The sequence below is a fragment of the Bos javanicus genome, chromosome 3 (assembly GCF_032452875.1).
Source record: "Bos javanicus breed banteng chromosome 3, ARS-OSU_banteng_1.0, whole genome shotgun sequence".
Lineage (NCBI taxonomy): Eukaryota > Metazoa > Chordata > Mammalia > Artiodactyla > Bovidae > Bos > Bos javanicus.
The window spans coordinates 59,370,470-59,390,396 of record NC_083870.1 but is presented as its reverse complement, the minus strand read 5'-3'; the positions used below and the strand labels follow the sequence as shown (position 1 = coordinate 59,390,396).

General features: G+C 44.7%; 1 protein-coding gene across 1 annotated transcript in view; it reads right to left on the bottom strand.

The window, feature by feature from the left end:
- LPAR3 (lysophosphatidic acid receptor 3) overlaps positions 1–14,167 on the bottom strand; it is an 82,929-nt gene extending 68,762 nt beyond the window's left edge. The window contains exon 1 of the mRNA XM_061411420.1: positions 14,016–14,167. The gene's annotated coding sequence lies outside the window, so the exon portion shown is untranslated. The remainder of the gene's footprint in view (positions 1–14,015) is intronic.
- Positions 14,168–19,927: the final 5,760 nt, after the last annotated feature.

Here is a 19,927-nt window from a genome sequence, read left to right as displayed (position 1 = left end):
TCAGATCCACCTCTGCCCCAGCACTTTGAACACAGCCTTGTGGATTCTAACGCCAAATCTGTGTATCTCATTTCTGGATTTCCTCCTGAGAATGGTTCTTGGCCCCTTCTTGAGCGAACTTCCCCCTTGTTAACCTCACCACACTACCAGCCTGTGGCCCTCAGGCTGCATAAAAGGACCAGCAGAACCCCAGACTCCACTTCCAAGAGGTCCTGTTCTGAGTGACAGGACACTGAGCTCAGGACAGTTCTTCCAACTCACTTGCCCATGACTATCTGCTGCCCTGTGACTTCTCTCATAATTATTTCTTTCGTCATTCTTGGCTTTATGGTCTATGGCACAGACTGTTAGATCATGTCTTCCTTTCTTACAGAGTAATACACTCCATTTCCCAGCCTGCTTATAGCCAGGGTGGTTGTGTGGCTAACTCCTTGCTAATGGACTGTGAGCGTTAATGAAGAGCACAGCTCCCGGGTTAGCCCTGGAGCAGCCCGACAACTTCATGCTCTTTCACCTTCCTGCATACTAGAGCTCAGAGAGGCCTGTGATCCAGCACTCAACATTCAGACCAAGGCAGAGCCCTAGAAGCACAACTCAAAGTCACCCGGGGACAACTTTCCATTAATAAACAGATAAAACTACAGAAATTATGAATAAACACCTAGAAATGTCTGTCACAATTTGACATTGTTATGAAATACAAATGCATGATCTGTGGAGTCCAAACCAAAATACTGGTCTTCAGCATACTGGATGTAAAGAAATCTATCTTTAAACAAAGGGAGTTTGTGAAACGTTACCCTGGTAGATGGTGGAGAAACAAAATAAAAAGAGCCCTTCAAATCCAAACCTCAGGATTATTAACAAGAGAGAGAAAAAAAAAAACAAAAAACAAACTTCTGTCATCTTCAAATCACTGTATTTGGGGGCTTCTCTGCCAAAGAAGCCTGCAGCTCTAGGTGCAAGTGTTGGAAGGAAACATATTGTGAGCAAGCAATGGCTGCTCCTCACAGTTTTTAGTGTGTGTGTGTGTGTGTGCATGCTCACTCAGTCGCGTCTGACTCTTTATGACCCTATGGACTGCAGATCATCAGCATCCTCTGTCCATGGGATTATCCTGGCAAGAATACTGGAGTGGATTGACATGCCCTTCTCCAGGGGATCTTCCTGACCCAGGGATCGAACCAGCATCTCCTGTGTCTCCTGCATTGGCAGGCAGATTATTCACCCCTGAGTCACCTGGGAAGCCCTAGCTTTTAGAAAGGCATTCCCAGAAAGAGATGAGCTCAGGCAAGGATCATTTGTAAGCAAAAGTGGAGAAAAATGGGCAGTACCTAGAAGCTGGAGGCCTTGGAGGATCAGAAAAGTTAACTGCTTCTACAACTGCAAAGACTAGAAAATAATATCGTTGCTCACAGCCTTTCTCAAAGGCCTCTCAGTAAAACATGGCATTGGAACAAAGAAGTCAGGCTGATAGGAAAGATCAGAGTAAGCGTGCACCCTCCTGCCCAAGTCCATGTTTTAGAGGAAGTCAGAGTAGAGACAACTAAGGAGAGGAAGAGAGAGATGGACCCAGACAGACACTGGGAAATAAGGAATGCTAAAGAACTTGGTCCAGAATAGAACTTGGATATGGTAACTGGTGTATGGAATTGACCAGAAGCAAACAGATCAGAAGACTGTAAACTTTTTAAGGAACCACACTGCCATGGAAGCTATAGCGAGGCATGGAGCTCATACTTTCCAACATCCATTTCAGATATGGCCATAGAGGGTAATGGATAAGGAAGAACTTCCCAGGCAACAGAGTCAAAGTCAAGGCCACTAGGAAGACTCTCTCAGAGAGAAGTAGCAGGGATTGAGGCAGGGAAATCTTAATAATTCCTTCCCAGCAGTGGTTCATCATTTTTACACACCTGTGGCTGGTAGGTGTCTTCCACTTTTCAGAAGGGTGGGAGTTTTATTTTGTTGTGGTCTGCTTGCTTCTATCCCTCCATTGTATAATGAATGTTTGTCGGTCAGAATAAGCAATGAAATGGACATTTTATCATGAGTATTTAAAACAGGGTTTAGAGAAGGGAAGGCCAGACCTGTGGAGTTCTGGTCATCTAAATCCTTTCAAGGAAAGTATGGCAGGCTGTGACACAGGGGAGGCTGGGGAGCAGGGAGAAAGCAGCAGGAGCTTTGGCGACAGCTGGCCCTGGGTCAGATGTAGGCTCTTCACTGTCAGCAACACCTCTAACCTGGCACATCACTGATCTGGCCAGAGCCTTTTCCTTCCTCTCTAAAGGTAACTACAGCTCAATAACTACAACAACGATATAGATTGTTGAAAGGATAATGAAAGCACTGTTTATAAAGCGCCTAGCAAGATCCTTAGCACATAGGGTGTACTCAATAAATGGTAGATAATACTTCTCAAGAAAGTCAGTTAACTCAAAATTTCCCCCAAATTCAGTGGAATATGCAGCTGGCATTCTGGAATCACTGTTCACGCTCTAACACTTCAATTTAACAAGGACCAATACCAAAGGCATCCTATACCTGCACGACACTACCTACATCCAGGAAAGACCCGTCCCCTGCCTGAAAGTATGGGCCCAGCACTGCCGTGATGAGGCCTCGGGCACTGCCGCTTCCCTCTTCTGCTGCTTGAAACAAAGCAGGGAAGCAGGAAGGGGCAGGTAGAAGGGGGTGAGGAAGCAGAGGAGAGGCGACGTGGTGTGGTGGAAGAACACGGGTTTTGGGTTCTGGGTTCAAGTACTACAAGTAAAGCAGGTGAGCAGAGTGGTTAAAGAGCAAGGCCCCGGCAATGAACATCATACTCAACAGTGAAAAACTGAAAGTTCTTCCTGTAAGATCAGGAGGGACAAGGCAAGGATACCCACTCTGGCCCCTTCTGTTCAATACAGTATCTCAGTTCTTGCGAGAATCAGACAAGATGATGACATAAAAGGTATTCACATCAGAAAGGAAGGCGTAACCTTATATGTCTGCAGATGACATGATCTCATATGTAGAAAACCCTAAACATCCCACATACATTAAAAAAAAAATTGTTAGAACTAATGGACGAATTCAGTAAAGTTGTAGGACACAAAATCAACATACAAAAATCAGTTGCATTTCTAAACACCAACAATAAACAAACTGAAAAGGAAATTAAGAAAACAAACTGATTCACAATAGCACTATAATGAATACAATACTTAAGAATTAATATAACCAAGGAAGCAAAATATTTGTATATTCAAAACCATAAAACAATGGTGGAAGAAATTGAAGAAGACATAAGTAAATGGAAAGACATGCTGTGCTCATGGATTAGAACCTAATATTGTTAAGATATTATGGCACAAAGTGAAGAACTAAAGAGTCTCTTGATGAAAGTGAAAGAGGAGAGTGAAAAAGCTGGCTTAAAACTCAACATTCAGAAAACTAAGATCATGGCATCTGGTCCCATCATTTCATGGCAAATAGATGGGAAAAAGATGGAAACAGTGAGAGATTTTATTTTCTTGGGCTCCAAAATCACTGTAGATGGTGACTACAGCCATGAAATTAAAAGACGCTTGCTCCTTGGAAGAAAAGCTATGACCAACCTAGACGCATATTAAAAAACAGAGACATTACTTTGCCAACAAAAGTCCGTCTAGTCAAAACTATGGTTTTTCCAGCAGTCATGTATGGATGTGAGAGTTGGACTATAAAGAAACCTGACCTCCGAAGAATTGATGCTTTTGAACTGGGGTGTTGGAGAAGACTCTTGAGAGTCCCTTGAACTGCAAGGAGATCCAACCAGTCCATCCTAAAGGAGATCAGTCCTGAATATTCATTGGAAGGACTGATGCTAAAGCTGAAACTCCAGTACTTTGGCCACCTCATGAAAAGAGTTGACACATTGGAAAAGACTCTGATGCTGGGAGGGATTGGGGGCAGGAGGAGAAGGGGACGACAGAGGATGAGATGGCTGGATGGCATCACTGACTCGATGGACATGAGTTTGAGTGAACTCTGGGAGTTGGTGATGGACAGGGAGGCCTGGCATGCTGCAATTCGTGGTGTTGCAAAGAATCGGACATGACTGAGCGACTGAATAGACAAATAGAGGCTTCACTGGTGGCTCAGATGGTAAAAAATTTGCCTGCAATGTGTGAGACCTGGGTTTGATCCCTGGGTCAGGAAGATCCCCTAGAGAAAGCAATGGCTATCTGCTGCAGTATTCTTGCCTGGAGAATTCCATGCACAGAGGACCCTGGTATGCTACAGCCCATGGGGTCACAAAGTCGGACACGACTGAGTGACTGACACACATAGACAAATGGAACAGAATAGACAGCCCAGGAATAAATTCATGTGTATATGATCAACTGATCTTTGGCAAGGGTGTCAAGAATATGCAATGGAGAAAAGACAGTCTCTTCAACAAATGGTGTTGGGGAAACTGGATATCAAAAGACCAAAAAGAATATGGCCTCTGGTGAGAACTGGCCTGAGTGTAAAGCCTTGCTTTTGTTGTTGTTTAGTCACTCAGCTGTATCAGACCCTTTGTGACCCCATGGACTGTAGCCTGACAGGCTCCTCTGTCCATGGGATTTTCCAGGCAGGAATACTGGTGTGGATTGCCATTTCTTCCAGGGGATCTTTCTGACCCAGGGATCCAACCTATGTCTCCTGCACTGGTGGGCAGATTCTTTACCACTGAGCCAACAGGTAAACCTAAAGCCTTGCTTACCAGGTTTAACCTCTCTGTACCTAATTGTGTCATCTATAAAATGGAGGTAACAACAGTACCCTCTTCCTAAGACTACTGTGAGATTTAATGAGGCATTCAGAGTAGTCTCTGACATAGAGGCTGTATTGTTATTGTCAGTGGGGCCTGAGGACAGTTGGGCTTCCCAGGTGGCACTAGACCTGGGTTTCCATCCCTGGGTCAGGAAGATCCCCTGCAGAAGGAATGGCAACCCACCCCAGTATTCTTGCCTGGGAAATCCCATGGACAGAGGAGCCTGGCGGGCTGCATTCCACGGGGTCACAGAGAGTTGGACACAACTGAGCATGCACACACGAGGACAGTTACTTATCCTCTTTGAGCCTCAATTTTCTCTGTTATGAAACTGAGACAAGACTAACTTGTCAGGTTATTGGGTTATTGGGACAAAGTGAACGAAACAGCCAGTGTAAAGTTCTCAGCCCACTTCCAGGTCCAGAGGCGTCAGACAAGTCCAGTAAAGCAACAGGGCAAGTCTGTTCCCAACAGGTGGGGGCGGGGATCCCAAGAGAGACCAGGGAGGGAAGATCAAAGGAGGAAATCCCTCCCTCAGGCTGGGTGGGTCACTGGCGTTACAACCTCAAGACGTCTCCCCTCTACCACCCTGTCCAGGGTCACTAACTGGTGTTTCTCACTACCAGTTGGAAACATGCAGCCCCAGAGAAAAAGTATAAATGGAGTTTAGCCAGCTGGGTGTTTAATCTTCACCCGATGAAATTAAACCCCATGTTTAATCTTCTAATAATTTTACTACACTTCCTCTACCACTTTGGATCTTGGAGTAACCCATCCAAATATATTCATTAAAAGACCAATGAGCAGTTTTCGAGGTGAGTTCATGTCTCTTCCCATTGAGCCCATGGTGAGATGGGCAGGATAGCTTTCTCCCTCTCACAGAGGAGAAAAGTAAAACCAGGAGACACTGATTCACTCTGACCAGCTCTCATCCTTTGAGCCCAGGGCTCTTTTCACCACTCTGACCACTGCAGCCTCTTTTTTTTCAGTAGTTAATCCTCTAACCCCATGAGAAATAAAATATGCAGATTTGTTTTTTGTAATGACATTAATGCCTTTTGCAAGCATTGAGTGATTTTAGAAGTAATATAATATGATTGTGGTAAATGTCAATAAAATTTGTAAATGTATCTCTACTTGGAATTTTTGACAAGAGTTTATGGGGAAAATCCATTATCAAATGAAAATGGCTAAAACTCTAAGTACAGATAGAAAATAGCAACAATTAATTAGTTTGCCTCCTTCAGAGAAAACTCAGAAGAGCAAGCAACTCAGTTTACTTCTAACATGTTGAATCATATAATTTAAGAAATAGTTTCTCCTAACGAATTTTACCTTCCCCATCATCTCAACAGAGTTTACCAGCTGAACTAGGCCACAGACATCAATTATCTGACTACCGAAGTTAGATTAGAACTTAACTAAGAAAGGCTAGTGTTGACCTAATATCAACCCATGGAAACTTTTTAAAATGTATATACTATTTCTCTTTTTGCTTTCTATCATTCCTATCTTCTCTCTTTCTCTACCTTCTCTTTTCTTCCCTCCCCAGAACTGAGGGGCCAGCAGGTGGCTGAGAATGCAGTTATGATGAAAGGGAGTCTGGGGAGTTGCAAGGAAGAATGGGCTATAGTTGGGGAACCATAGGGAGCTGGAGGGATTGGAGGCTGATAATAAAGGTGCACACATGCCTGAGCTAACAGGCCTGGCAGTCAAAGACAGGCAGCAGTGGGAAGAGAGGTGGACACAGGGGAAGCAGGATGGCCTTTGTGGCTGAGAGATGAGCTACTTTGAACAAATAAGTAAAAATACTGAAGGCAATGGGAGTCAAGTTTCTAACTGCCAGAGATGATATGTAGAAATATATAAACAGGTAAGACTAGAAAGATCCTTGGGTGTTGGATTGGAATTGGAGGTCTTAGTATGAACTCATGATTTTATAATATATGGCCTTATGTAGACAATATATAAATGTATATGTATATATACATATATTTCCTAGTTTGTCCTCTGAGAGATCTAAAGCAACAATACCCCAGTAACAATGGCACACCAACCTTCCATATCTTGTTTTCTAAATACCATTCTCTACCAAAAGGGATGACTAACCAGGTCAGGGAAAGTACAAGATAAGCCTGAGATAGCTCGTGATGACAGAAAACTTTAAAATGCTCAGTGAATGATAAAGATGCCAAAAGGACAAAGGAGCAAGTTCAGAGGGACTCTCAACTGGTCAAACTGAGAACAATTTGAGCATCAAAATAAGTAATGATAGTATGAGATCTCAACATATTGTATTCAAAAAGAATCCACAAATACGTCCTAATATAATGAATAAATGCATGAAGGAGAAAGAAAGTTCTTCCTTATAATTGAATGCCAACTAACAAATGTGAAAGGAGTAATGGAACTAAAGAATCACCATTTGGCAACCTTCAGAGAGGTAGCTGATTCTGGCAGAAGTCAGCAGGGAAGAATAAAAAGTCATGTCTGACTGTTCGTCAACCCCATGGACTTTACAGTCCATGGAATTCTCCAAGCCAGAATACTGGAGTGGGTAGTCTTTCCCTTCTCCAGGGGATCTTCCAAATCCAGGGATTGAACCCAGGTCTCCCGCATTGCAGGTAGATTCTTTACAAGCTGAGCCACAAGGGAAGCCCAAGAATACTGGAGTGGGTAGCCTATCCCTTCTCCAGTGGATCTTCCCGACCCAGGGATCAAACCGGGGTCTCCTGCATTGCAGGCGGATTCTTACCAACTGAGCTATCAGGGAATCCCAATAAGGCTTTAGGTAGAGGTTTAATGAGGAACAGGCTATTAGAATAATCTCAGAATGCCTCTCCACAAACACCAATATATTTCAAAGGGAAAAATGGTGAATTGAAGGTGGGGAGATGTGGCAGACACCAACATAATCAGGTGATTAGGGCCAAAATTCCAGTGGTGGATAGGCTGATATTGTGTATCTTCTAATGTGATGTGCTGAGAAGAGCAGAGCATCCTGCCAAGAACATATGCTCAAGTCTGGTTGGGAAGAAATGCTGGCCAGACCCAGTCTGAGAGTCATCTACTGTATGCAAGACCTGTATAACTGCAAGGGCTTTAGGAAAGGGAAAGTCTGAGTAACTATTCTAGAAAACAATATGACAAATTTAACATGAATCCCAAATCAGGCAGGAAAAAAAGAGACATCTGGGGGACTCTTGATGAAATATGCGTGGGCTTTGTGGATTGGATGGTACTGTTGTAACAATGGCAACTTCCTGGTTTGGTGATGCAAGGATTATTGTTATGTGCAACTTGACTGGGTTAAGGGATGCCCACGTAGCTGGTAAGTAAGTGTGCCATGAGGGTGGTTCTAGAAGAGATTAGCATTTGGATCTGTAGACTGAGTAAAGAAGATGATCCTCAAGCAAAGTGGCTGAGTATCATCCAGTCTGCTGAGAGACTGAATAGAGCAAAAAGGAGGCAGAAGAGCCAATATTCCCTGTTGTCTGAGCTGGGATAACATCTCCTCCTGTCCTCAGACATCATCGCTTCTATTCCCAGGCCTTCAGACTCAGACTGAATTACACTACCTGCTTTGCTGGTTCTTTAGTTTGCAGATGGCAAGACTGTGTGACTTCTCAGCCTCCATGACCCTACGTCAATTCTTGAAACAAACACCCTCTTATAAACAGCTATCCCATTGGTTTCATTCTTTGGAGAACCCTGACTAATCCTAATGCCATGCTGCTGCTGCTGCCAAGTTGCTTCAGTCGTATCCGACTCTGTGTGACCCCACAGACGGCAGCCCACCAGGGTCCTCTGTCCCTGGGATTTTCCAGGGAAGAATACTGGAGTGGGGTGCCATTGCCTTCTCTGCCTAATGCCATGGGGATATAGAAAAAGATTATACTTATTTTCTCCTTGCCAGATCCATATGACAGTTTAGTTCAGGGAGAGGGTTCCTATTCAAAGGATTGACCTATTAGAAATCAACCAGGGCAGGAGGCGAATTATTCAGGGATGTTCTATACCCAGTGCCTTGCTTTGATCTTCAACAACTAGTTACTTTCAAGGGCTCTGAGCCTTAACATTGGATTCTAGCTCCCTTTGGGAAGTGAACGTCTGTGATGGACTCTACTGCCCACCTTTGATTTACATGCTCTGAGTCCATCTGGGGACAGCTCAAGCCTTTCTGAAAAAGAGGGGTCTGGAGGCAGCAAGACTAAAAGGGGAGACCAGGGGAATGGCCTTAAAGGTGCATTTACAAAGCAAGCACACTGCTTTTATTCAGATTGCATATTTGTTTGGAGAGCCTTTGGGCAAACTAGTGGCACTTATGGAGGAGATAAAATGCCCTTCAACCCATCCCTGCCACCTGCCAAGCCACCCTGATGATGCCATATCAGGCTGCACAAGGCTGAATCAACCAGGGCTAGTAGGTCCTCCAGCCAAACATCCAGGGAGCAATAAAGACACAGGAGAGCTGATGAGTAATTTCAGGGGCTGACTAACATCGTTAGGAAGGGGTGCGGCAGGCTGTTTTTCAGAGTGACTCTCAGTCTGGCCCAGACCTGGCTGTATGAATAATTCACATCTGAGGATGGGAGGCAAGGTCCACGGGAGCAGGGAGGGGAACAGGCAAGCAAGGAGTTCAAGGCAGTAGGCTGATGGGACAAGAGGCTAGGGGTTGGGGCCACAGAGGCCAGGCCAGGAGATGAAGAGCAATAAGGATGAAGACATCAGCCTGGAGAGGGAAGAGGGGGTACAAGCCAGAAGTGAGACTTTCCTTTCACTGGGCTCTGTTCTCCTGGCTCACCAGGCAAGTCAGACAGAGAGCAACACACACCTTTCAGACTGAATTAAATAATAAGCTTAATTGTTTGGGGTAGGACGGGGAATGCCTTGAGTGGTTTAGTGCTTTGCAGAGTAAGCCTTGGAGACTCAAGTTACCAAGTAGGCATAGGCCAGGGAGGATGGCTTGTGCATGCCTGCTAGGTTGCTTCAGTAGTGTCCAACTCTTTGCGACCCCATGGACTGTAGCCCACCAGGTTCCTGTGTCCATGGGATTCTCCAGGCGAGAACACTGGAGTGGGTTGCCATGCCCTCCTCCAGACAATCTTCCTGACCCAGGGATCAACCCACATCTCTTCTGTCTCCTTCATTGGCCGGCCGGTCCTTCACCACCGGTGCTACCTGGGAAGCCCAGGGACAGGATAGGGCACCCCAATTTAATGTCTGATGATCGCCAGTACCACTCTGCTCTGACTCACTGGCTGGTTAGTTAACTCTATGTTTCTGTCTACTAAGAACTGAGATGAGCAGACAGCACAGGTAATTCTAAGATGGAATGAAAACTTCTTTGGACCTTTGCCCTGCACCTTCGATCACACAATGTTAGGTAATCTTGGTCCTGAAATTTCTCTTCCTCTCATATTTCCCATGGAGCAATCTTGCAGCCTTTGGCAGGATTTCTTCCTTGAGGAGGCAGCAAGTTCACTCAGCATGTCCAACACCCATGTGGAGATCCTCCCACCCCTACAGCCTGTCTGCCCCATATCTGGAGGCCCTGCCTCTTTAATTCCAATATTTATGTGACCCTGCTATTGCTAAGTCACTTCAGTCGTGTCAGATCCTGTGCGACCCCGTAGACGGCAGCGCACCAGGCTCCCCCGTCCCTGGGATTCTCCAGGCAAGAACACTGGAGTGGGTTGCCATTTCCTTCTCCAATGCGTTTAAGTGAAGTCACTCAGTCGTGTCCGACCCTCAGTGACCCCAGGGACTGCAGCCTTCCAGGCTCCTCCGTCCACGGGATTTTCCAGGCAAGAGTACTGGAGTGGGTTGCCATTGCCTTCTCTGTTATGTGACCCTGGCCGGGCACAAAGCTCTTCTGCATACATGATTTAATGGGACCCAACACAACCAATGCAGGTAGCTAGAAAAAGAATCATTATCCCCAATGTGCAAATGAGAAAACTGATTCAAAGATGATACACAATTTATTCAAGGTCACAAGAGTTCACTCAAGTGTGGCTGGGGTTAGAACTCAGACCCCTGTACACCAAACTGCCTCTCTAACCCAGCACTGTAAGGGCACAAGCTCTTGGGGCTTTCACTCAGCTCTGCGCCCCTCACCTCCACCTTTCCCAGCCACGGCAGGACTAAGTTCCAGGGGATTCCTCCACATACACAAAGAATCCCAGATGAGGGACAAAGGTCAGAGAGGGGGCAGCTCAGTATCTTCAGGAGAAACAATGGACAGAAGAGTAAAAGGGCCATGGCGAGGAAGCAGGAAAATGAGTAAGAGAAGTGAGAAGAACATCTCTAAGTCACTCAGGACTTGGGAGTCTCTCTTTGCACTCTAACCAGTACAATGTACATTAGCAGCATGTTTATAGAAATGTCAATACTTTAGTGTTCTTGCCTGGAAAATTCCAGCGATGGCAGAGCCTGGTGGGCTGCCGTCTATGGTGTCGCACAGAGTTGGACACGACTGAAGCGACTTAGCAGCAGGAGGGAAAGGGGGCAGCCAACATTTAAGGAGTACTTCTATACATCAAGACCCCACTAAGTGCTTTCTCTTTTCATCTTGGGAGGTGGATATAATCTTCATTTTTACAGACAAGGAAATTAGAGAGGTGAAGCAAAGTATTCATAGTCGCAAAGCCTGGCCTGGAACAAAGGCTGGTCTGACTGCAAAGCCCAGCTCTTCTCTTTACACCACAGTAATAATGCCCTGGGCCTGGGCTCTGCCATTTAGAACCTTGCAATCAGACTTAACCACTCTGTTGGGTATAATCACAGTCCAGAAAGCATCTTGAATTAATGTATACTCCACAGAGAATGGCTAATGGGTAATTTGAGTTATAGCAATTCCCATTCGAGTTACAATGATTCCCCCAGCCACAGCCCAAAGAAATCAGACGCTAGGCTTAGATTATGGTGGATTTTTGCTCCAAGATGAAAAACCTGGCGGAGAGGCAGCCAGCCTCAGGCATGGTTGCACCACTTTGAGGGTGTGTGCCTTGACTGCTAACTGGCTATGGTGCTATGTGTGCAGGGGTTCCTCTGTGTCTATATGTTTTGGAAAAATGAGAGAGGATTAGCATGTAGATTTTCAAATAGGTTCTGATGAACATAAATGGAAAATTATCCCATTTTGAAATGTTTTCATTTTAGTCTTCATTTGTAGAAAACATACATAGATCTGCTCAATTAAACACCTTGTAAATCATCCAGATATGTAAATTGTTCTTTAGTCACTAAGTCCTATTCAACTCTTTGTGACCCCATGGACTGTAGCCCACCAGGCTCCTCTGTCCATAGGATTTCCCAGTGGGTTGCCATTTCCTTCTCCAGGGATTCTTCCTGACGCAGGGATCAAACCCAAGTCTCCTGTGTTGGCAGACAGACTCTACCACTGAGCCACCAGGGAAACCTAGATATTTAACTAGACCTGACCTAATAATATAAAGAGACTGGTAACTACTATTCATGCATCTGTAAGATTCAGAAAAGAAATGTGTTACTTAGAGTTAAAGCTACAAAGTTTTGAATTCTAAGGACAAAAATATAAAACTTGAAAAATGTGTTCAAATAATCTGTTTTTCTAGGTACTTGGTACTTATATGGACTTCCCAGGTAGCGCTGGTGGTAAAGAACCCATCTGCCAATGCAGGAGACATAAGAGACATGGGCTCGATCCCTGGGTTGGGAGGAACCTCTGGTAAAGGGAATGGCAACCCACTCCAGTATTCTTGCCTGGAGAATCCCATGGATGGACAGAGGAACCTGGCAGGCAACAGTCAATGGAGCTGCAAAGAGTCGGATATGCCTAAGCACGCATACCACACACGCACGCACTTGGTACTTATATTGACATAACAATGAATATGTTATGTCCAGATGACTGGATATCACTATATGATATATACAGTCGCATGGTACAAGAGACACCTCCAGAAGCTTATCTCAAGTATAGAAACCTCACTGGCAGGGGTTGCTTGCGGTGTATTTTAGAACAGCCCACTTTGTTTGGACAAGCATGGTGTTAGTAGAGCAGAAGTGGTGTGTCTCTAACTATCACTTCTGTTCAAAAAAAGGAAAATTCTATTCACTGGATCAGAACACACAAAATTGGATGAAATTCCTCATCGGAAGCAAGGTTAGCAACCCCTGATTAAGTAGCTCACTGGAAAACCCAGTAACTCTCCTTAGCAATACAAAAGGTCATGCATTGATGACATGCTGTGCAGTGCATGAAATAATAACCGACTGGTGAAGAGGGATCACCTGTGACTGGCATTTACTTTATTCTCTGACTTACAAAAGTAGGAGCCGTGAGAAGCTGAAAGAAGCTCTTAACTTCTAAAATAATATCCCAAAGCCAGGTAATACCCAGGGCAGCAAAGAAGTAAGGGGGGTGAAACGCACCGCAGTGACAGTAACAAGTAACATTTCATGGAAAATGCCGTGTAAAAATGACCCACATATTTTGGGGGCAGTTTTAATGATTCCCTTAATAAAACTAAACTGTTTCCAATAGCACAGTCACTCCTCAAAGTATTTGCTTGAGAAATTTCTAAGCAATTTTAGGTAGTTGTAACTTGTTGAAGGAAAGCAATAAAGTAACACTGCTACAGAACAAAGCACTTTTGTCTGCAGGTGGTGAGGGGGACCGTCAGGACCTTCACTTACTCTCAAAGCACTGCCCCTGACAGAGTTACTAGTGAATTCATAATAACCATTTCCCAAATCTTTGGATACCTCGCATGGTTCGAACTGTTCCCTAACTAACACACCGCCACTCCCGGGAGGAGTTGATGGCTGGAAAATGTTCTATCTGTGGGCTCTACGGGAGAACCTAAGTTCACCACCGACGGCTGCAAGACCGAGTTTGGAAAAGAAGCACCTGTGCAAAGCCAGCGGAACCTGCGCCCGGCTCTCCGCTCCTCTGAGCCCAGCCCACCAGCTCACAGCAGGGAAGGACGCAGCGCGGATTCTGCATCCCGACGGCTTTTTACTCCTAGCAGGGAAAAAAGGAAGGCGGAAAGGGCAAGATGTGCTCCACGTCGCCCAAAGAGGTCTGTCCAAGGTACATGGAATAGGTTTGGGGTCCGGGCTAGACGTCAGGCAACCCAAAAAAGCCGCGGGCTGGGCCCGGCAGAGATGCGCCCCGACCTCCCCACGCGGCCCGGCCGGCTGCAGCTCCGGGAACCCTCCCCGAGCTCCGCGCCCCACTCACCGCTCACGCTCGCCCGCGCCGCCGAGCCCGGGAACCAGGACCGCTGCTGCTGCCGCATGCCCTCGGGGCCGAGCGCGACGGGCGACCGGGGGCCGAGCGCTAGCAGCGGCGGAGGACGCGGCGGGCGGGCGGGCGGGCGGCGGCGCGCCTCCTCTCCAGTGGCCGCTTAGACCCGCTGGGAACCCAAAGTTTGGCAGAGCGAGGGGCGGCGCCCAGGGGGCGGAGGGTCCGCGTCCCGCCCAGCTCCGCCTCTCCCGCTCCGCCCGGCCCGACTGTTCCCACGGGAGAGCGCCCCCCACCGGCGAGGCACGGATCGGCGCTCGGGGCTCTTCTGCAGATGCCCTTCTGCCTGGGACTGGTCCTCAGGAGTGCGACCGGCCTCCAGGAGATGGCACTCATTGAAGGACCCCTAACACCCACAGGCCCTACAGAGCCATAGCTTGGAGCCCTGTATTAAAGCACTGTCCCCCTGTACCTCTCCTCATTCTGCGGGGAGAGATTCCTTTGAAGTGGCTTCAGGAAAGTACAGACCACGTGGGAGGCAGCTGGCCGCTTGCTCTAAAACTCGAATCCCAAAGCCCTTTAAGGGAGCAGGCAGTCCCAGAAGCTAAGGGTGTTTACAGACATTTGATTCGGGGCCTTTTCCTAGGCACCTGTTTATTGCAACAGGGAACAAAAAATATTTAAATTTCTTGTAAGAGAATTCTGGGCCTCTTGGGGTCAAGAGTCTTGGATACTGTTTCTCAAAGCTGAAATATAAAGCCTCCATTGACCCACCTTTGGTAAAGAAGGAAGGTGCAAAGTAAAACAATGTTTGTCATGAAGACTTTGTTCTCTCTAAAGTCTGCAAAGCAAAAAGAGCACAGACGTGCAGAGAGTCGCGTTTTCCCAGTGACCACACAGGAGGGAAATACGGTGAAGTGAGGTCCTTCCTCCTCATACTTCAAAACCTTGGGAAACCCAGACAGAAGCGGAGATGTCTTCCTGTAACCCTTTGCCATTCATTCATCCATTCTTTCACTCATCATTGGATGCTGATATCGGGCCCTTTTGTATGCTAACTAGGAACCATATCCCAGGAAACAATCTGAATGATAACTTCCCTCTTACCATTAAAGAAATTCTGCTTCCTCTGAAAATGTTTTATTCTTTATGCAATGGATCTCATCCTGTAGGCCATGACAGCCTAGTGTGCTTCAAACTTTCATAGAGATTGGGTTATACGTTCATCAACATGTGCCCAAAATATTGTTGCTTCTTCTGGGTGTGCAGAAAACGACTGTGCTGTCTTACAGATGAATTGTATATAGAGAGATACAACTTGTAGTTAGTGCTAAAGATCATGTTTACCCGAACAAGCAAAACTCTTGCAGACGATATATATGAGTATGAGGCCAGGGGAGGGAACAGCTCAACTCAAATAACAGTGCTGAAGGGCAATGTGGTAAACACAAAAATTCTCAACCACCAGCACTTACCAAATGCTTGACTCAATAAATCTGTAGTATGTTGAGTGAGTAACTTGTAGGCTGGACTGGGAACTGTAAACACCACTTAGAGCCTTCTTTTTGCTGGAAAATTTGTTCCAAGTTCCAAACAACTTATTAGCAAAGGGCTTTTGGCAACTCATTATGTTGTAACTTGGGAACTTCCTGAACTGGAGCAACGCAAAGTGGAACAGGGGTCTTGTAGGCCAGATGTGATTACCTTTGATGCATGAATCCTTAAAAGGGATAAAGGAGAAGGAAAGATGGTGAACTGTGTTGCAACAGGAAAAAGACATTCTAACTAGATGGTTTTTAATAAATCTGAGCAGAAGACAAGGAAGTGATGCGAGAAAGATATGCAGAGGGGATGGGGCAGGAAGAACAGCTAGTTTATTGACCTATAGGCAGGAACAGGAAAAAGGAGACAGAACACAAAGGGCAAGTAAAGAGACAAATGTGGCTCTAAATTCTAGTTTTTTGGAGGGATTATCCACCAGATTCTGTAAATCCTTGTAGGGCCTAGAGTGTCTCACTATTCTAAAAAAAAACAAATATTTTTAATCAGTAAAACCAAATTAAAATTAACAGCAAAAAATGGTAAACACAAAGCCTGAGGATATACTTTGCCTTAAAGATCACTGGCTGGAAAATCATTCAAAACTTTTTCAACAAACATTTGCTGATCAGCTTCCTGTATACAAACTGGTCTAGTTTATGTTCCTGGAGACCCAAAGATTTATAACATTGTTTCTATGAGGGGAAAGGCAGGCCAGTGTAGGGGATGGATTCTACAATACTTGATAGAATGGAATAGTGATGGCTGGAAGAACAATTATGACCTTGGAGAACTTGTGTCAGCCAGCATTTACTTGGCAGGGAATAAATGCTGCAAAGTAAATAAATAAGCAAACAAAACTAAAACCAGGTCAGCCAGCTGCCATGATGAGAAGCAAAATAGGACACAGGAAGGACTTCTTCCTCTCAGGACTTATGAAAAGAGGCTCCTGTTCCTCTGCCCCCAGCTCAGCTTAGACCTCCAAGTATAGGGCAGGGGCTCATAGATTTGTCTTTCTTACCTTTGGGAAGTATCTGAACTGAATCACCGTTCAATTTTGCTTATCTGTCCTAATTAGCAATGATGATGCTTAAAGCAGGTGAATGGAATAAGGAAGTGGAATGGAAGTTATAAAGTGAGATGTCAGTGGTACCTGAAATAACTTATCTGGAAGGTTTTGAGGAAAGCCTGAAGAAAAGGTCATTTCTAAAGAAATGAAAAGAAAAGAGAGAAGGCACAAGGAAGGTGATGGCCATGTAGAGTCTCTCTCAACTGCACATAACTTCAAGTGGAAAGCCATAATGAAAATCACAGGAATAGTCTGAAATACCAAAACATCAAAAATCAACATTAATTTAAACTTCATTTAAATTGAGTAAGCCATCTCATATGACATGTATGAATCATTCAAAAATATCAGTACTTCTTAGATTTTGATCCCATCACTACTTACTTCTGCATATTTTTATCCTTGTACCAAGTGACCAATTTTGAAAATCATAATGGGGATCTTGCTTTCAGTTCAGTTCAGTTCAGTTGCACAGTCATGTCCAACTCTTTGCAACCCCATGGACTGCAGCATGCCACTCCTCCCTATCCATCGCCAACTCCCGAAGTTTACTCAAACTCATGTGCATTGAGACGGTGATGCCATCCAGCCATCTCATCCTCTGTCGTCCCCTTATCCTCCCGCCTTCAATTTTTCCCAGCATCAGGCTCTTTTCCAGTGAGTCAGTTCTCCACATCAGGTGGCCAAATTATTGGAGAATCAGATTCAGCATCAGTCCTTCCAATGAATATTCAGGACTGATTTCCTTTAAGATGGACTGATTGGATCTCCTTGCAGTCCAAGGGACTCTCAAGAGTCTTCTTCAACATCACAGTTCAAAAGCATCAATTCTTCGGTGCTCAGCTTTCTTTATATTCCAACTCTCACTTCCATACATGACTACTGGAAGAACCATAGCTTTAACTAGATGAACTTTTGTTGGCAAAGTAATATCTCTGCTTTTTAATATGCTGTCTAGGTTGGTCATAACTTTTCTTCTAAGGAGCAAGCATCTTTTAATTTCATGGCCGCAGTCACCATCTGCAGTGATTTTTTTTTTTTCCCAATTTTATTTTATTTTTAAACTTTACATAATTGTATTAGTTTTGCCAAATATCAAAATGAATCCGCCACAGGTATACATGTGTTCCCCATCCCGAACCCTCCTCCCTCCTCCCTCCCCATACCATCCCTCTGGGCCGTCCCAGTGCACCAGCCCCAAGCATCCAGCATCATGCATCGAACCTGGACTGGCAACTCGTTTCCCACATGATACTTTACATGTTTCATTGCCATTCTCCCAAATCTTCCCACCCTCTCCCTCTCCCACAGAGTCCATAAGACTGTTCTATACATCAGTGTCTCTTTTGCTGTCTCGTACACCGGGTTATTGTTACCATCTTTCTAAATTCCATATATATGCGTTAGTATACTGTATTTATGTTTTTCCTTCTGGCTTACTTCACTCTGTATAATAGGCTCCAGTTTCATCCACCTCATTAGAACTGATTCAAATGTATTCTTTTTAATGGCTGAGTAATACTCCATTGTGTATATGTACCACAGCTTTCTTATCCATTCATCTGCTGATGGACATCTAGGTTGCTTCCATGTCTTGGCTATTATAAACAGTGCTGCGATGAACATTGGGGTACATGTGTCTCTTTCCCTTCTGGTTTTCTCAGTGTGTATGCCCAGCAGTGGGGTTGCTGGATCATAAGGCAGTTCTATTTCCAGTTTTTTAAGGAATCTCCACACTGTTCTCCATAGTGGCTGTACTAGTTTGCATTCCCACCAACAGTGTAAGAGGGTTCCCTTTTCTCCACACCCTCTCCAGCATTTATTATTTGTAGACTTTTGGATCGCAGCCATTCTGACTGGTGTGAAATGGTACCTCATAGTGGTTTTGATTTGCATTTCTCTGATAATGAGTGATGTTGAGCATCTTTTCATGTGTTTGTTAGCCATCTGTATGTCTTTTTTGGAGAAATGTCTATTTAGTTCTTTGGCCCATTTTTTGATTGGGTCGTTTATTTTTATGGAGTTGAGCTGTAGGAGTTGCTTGTATATTTTTGAGATTAGTTGTTTGTCGGTTGCTTCATTTGCTATTATTTTCTCCCATTCTGAAGGCTGTCTTTTCACCTTGCTTAGAGTTTCCTTTGATGTGCAGAAGCTTTTAAGGTTAATTAGGTCCCATTTGTTTATTTTTGCTTTTATTTCCAATATTCTGGGAGGTGGGTCATAGAGGATCCTGCTGTGATGTATGTCGGAGAGTGTTTTGCCTATGTTCTCCTCTAGGAGTTTTATAGTTTCTGGTCTTACGTTTAGATCTTTAATCCATTTTGAGTTTATTTTTGTGTATGGTGTTAGAAAGTGGTCCAGTTTCATTCTTTTACAAGTGGTTGACCAGATTTCCCAGCACCACTTGTTAAAGAGATTGTCTTTAATCCATTGTATATTCTTGCCTCCTTTGTCGAAGATAATGCAGTGATTTTGAAACCCAAAAAAATAAAGTCTGTCACTGTTTCCATTGTTTCCCCATCTATTTGCCATGAAGTGATGGGACCAGATGCCATGATCTTCGTTTTCTGAATATTGAGTTTTAAGCCAACTTTTTCACTCTCCTCTTTCACTTTCATCAAGAGGCTCTTTAGTTCTTGTTTGCTTTCTCCCATAAGAGTGGTGTCATCTGTGTATCTGAGGTTATTGATATTTCTCCCAGCAATCTTGATTCCAGCTTGTGCTTCCTCCAGCCCAGAGTTTCTCATGATGTACTCTGCATATAAGTTAAATAAGCAGGGTGACAATATACAGCCTTGATGTATTCATATATACAGGGTGACAGTTTAACATATAAGTTAAATAAGCAGGGTGACAATATACAGCCTTTCCTTATTCGGAACAAGTCAATTGTTCCATGTCCAGTTCTAACTGTTGCTTCCTGACCCACATACAGATTTCTCAGAAGGCAGCAGGTCAGGTGGTCTGACATTCTCATCTCTTTCAGTATTTTTCAGTTTGTTGTGGTCCAAGGCTTTGTAGTCAAAGGCTTTGGCCCAGTCAATAAAGTAGAAGTAGATGTTTTTCTGGAACTCTCTTGCATTTTCGATGATCCAGCAGATGTTGGCAATTTGATCTCTGGTTCCTCTGCCTTTTCTAAATCCAACTTGGACATCTGGAAGTTCACAGTTCATGTACTGTTGAAGCCTGGCTTGGAGAATTTTGAGCATTACTTTACTAGCGTGTGAGAAGAGTGCAATTGTGCAGTAGTTTGAGCATTCTTTGGCATTGCCTTTCTTTGGGATTGGAATGAAAACTGACC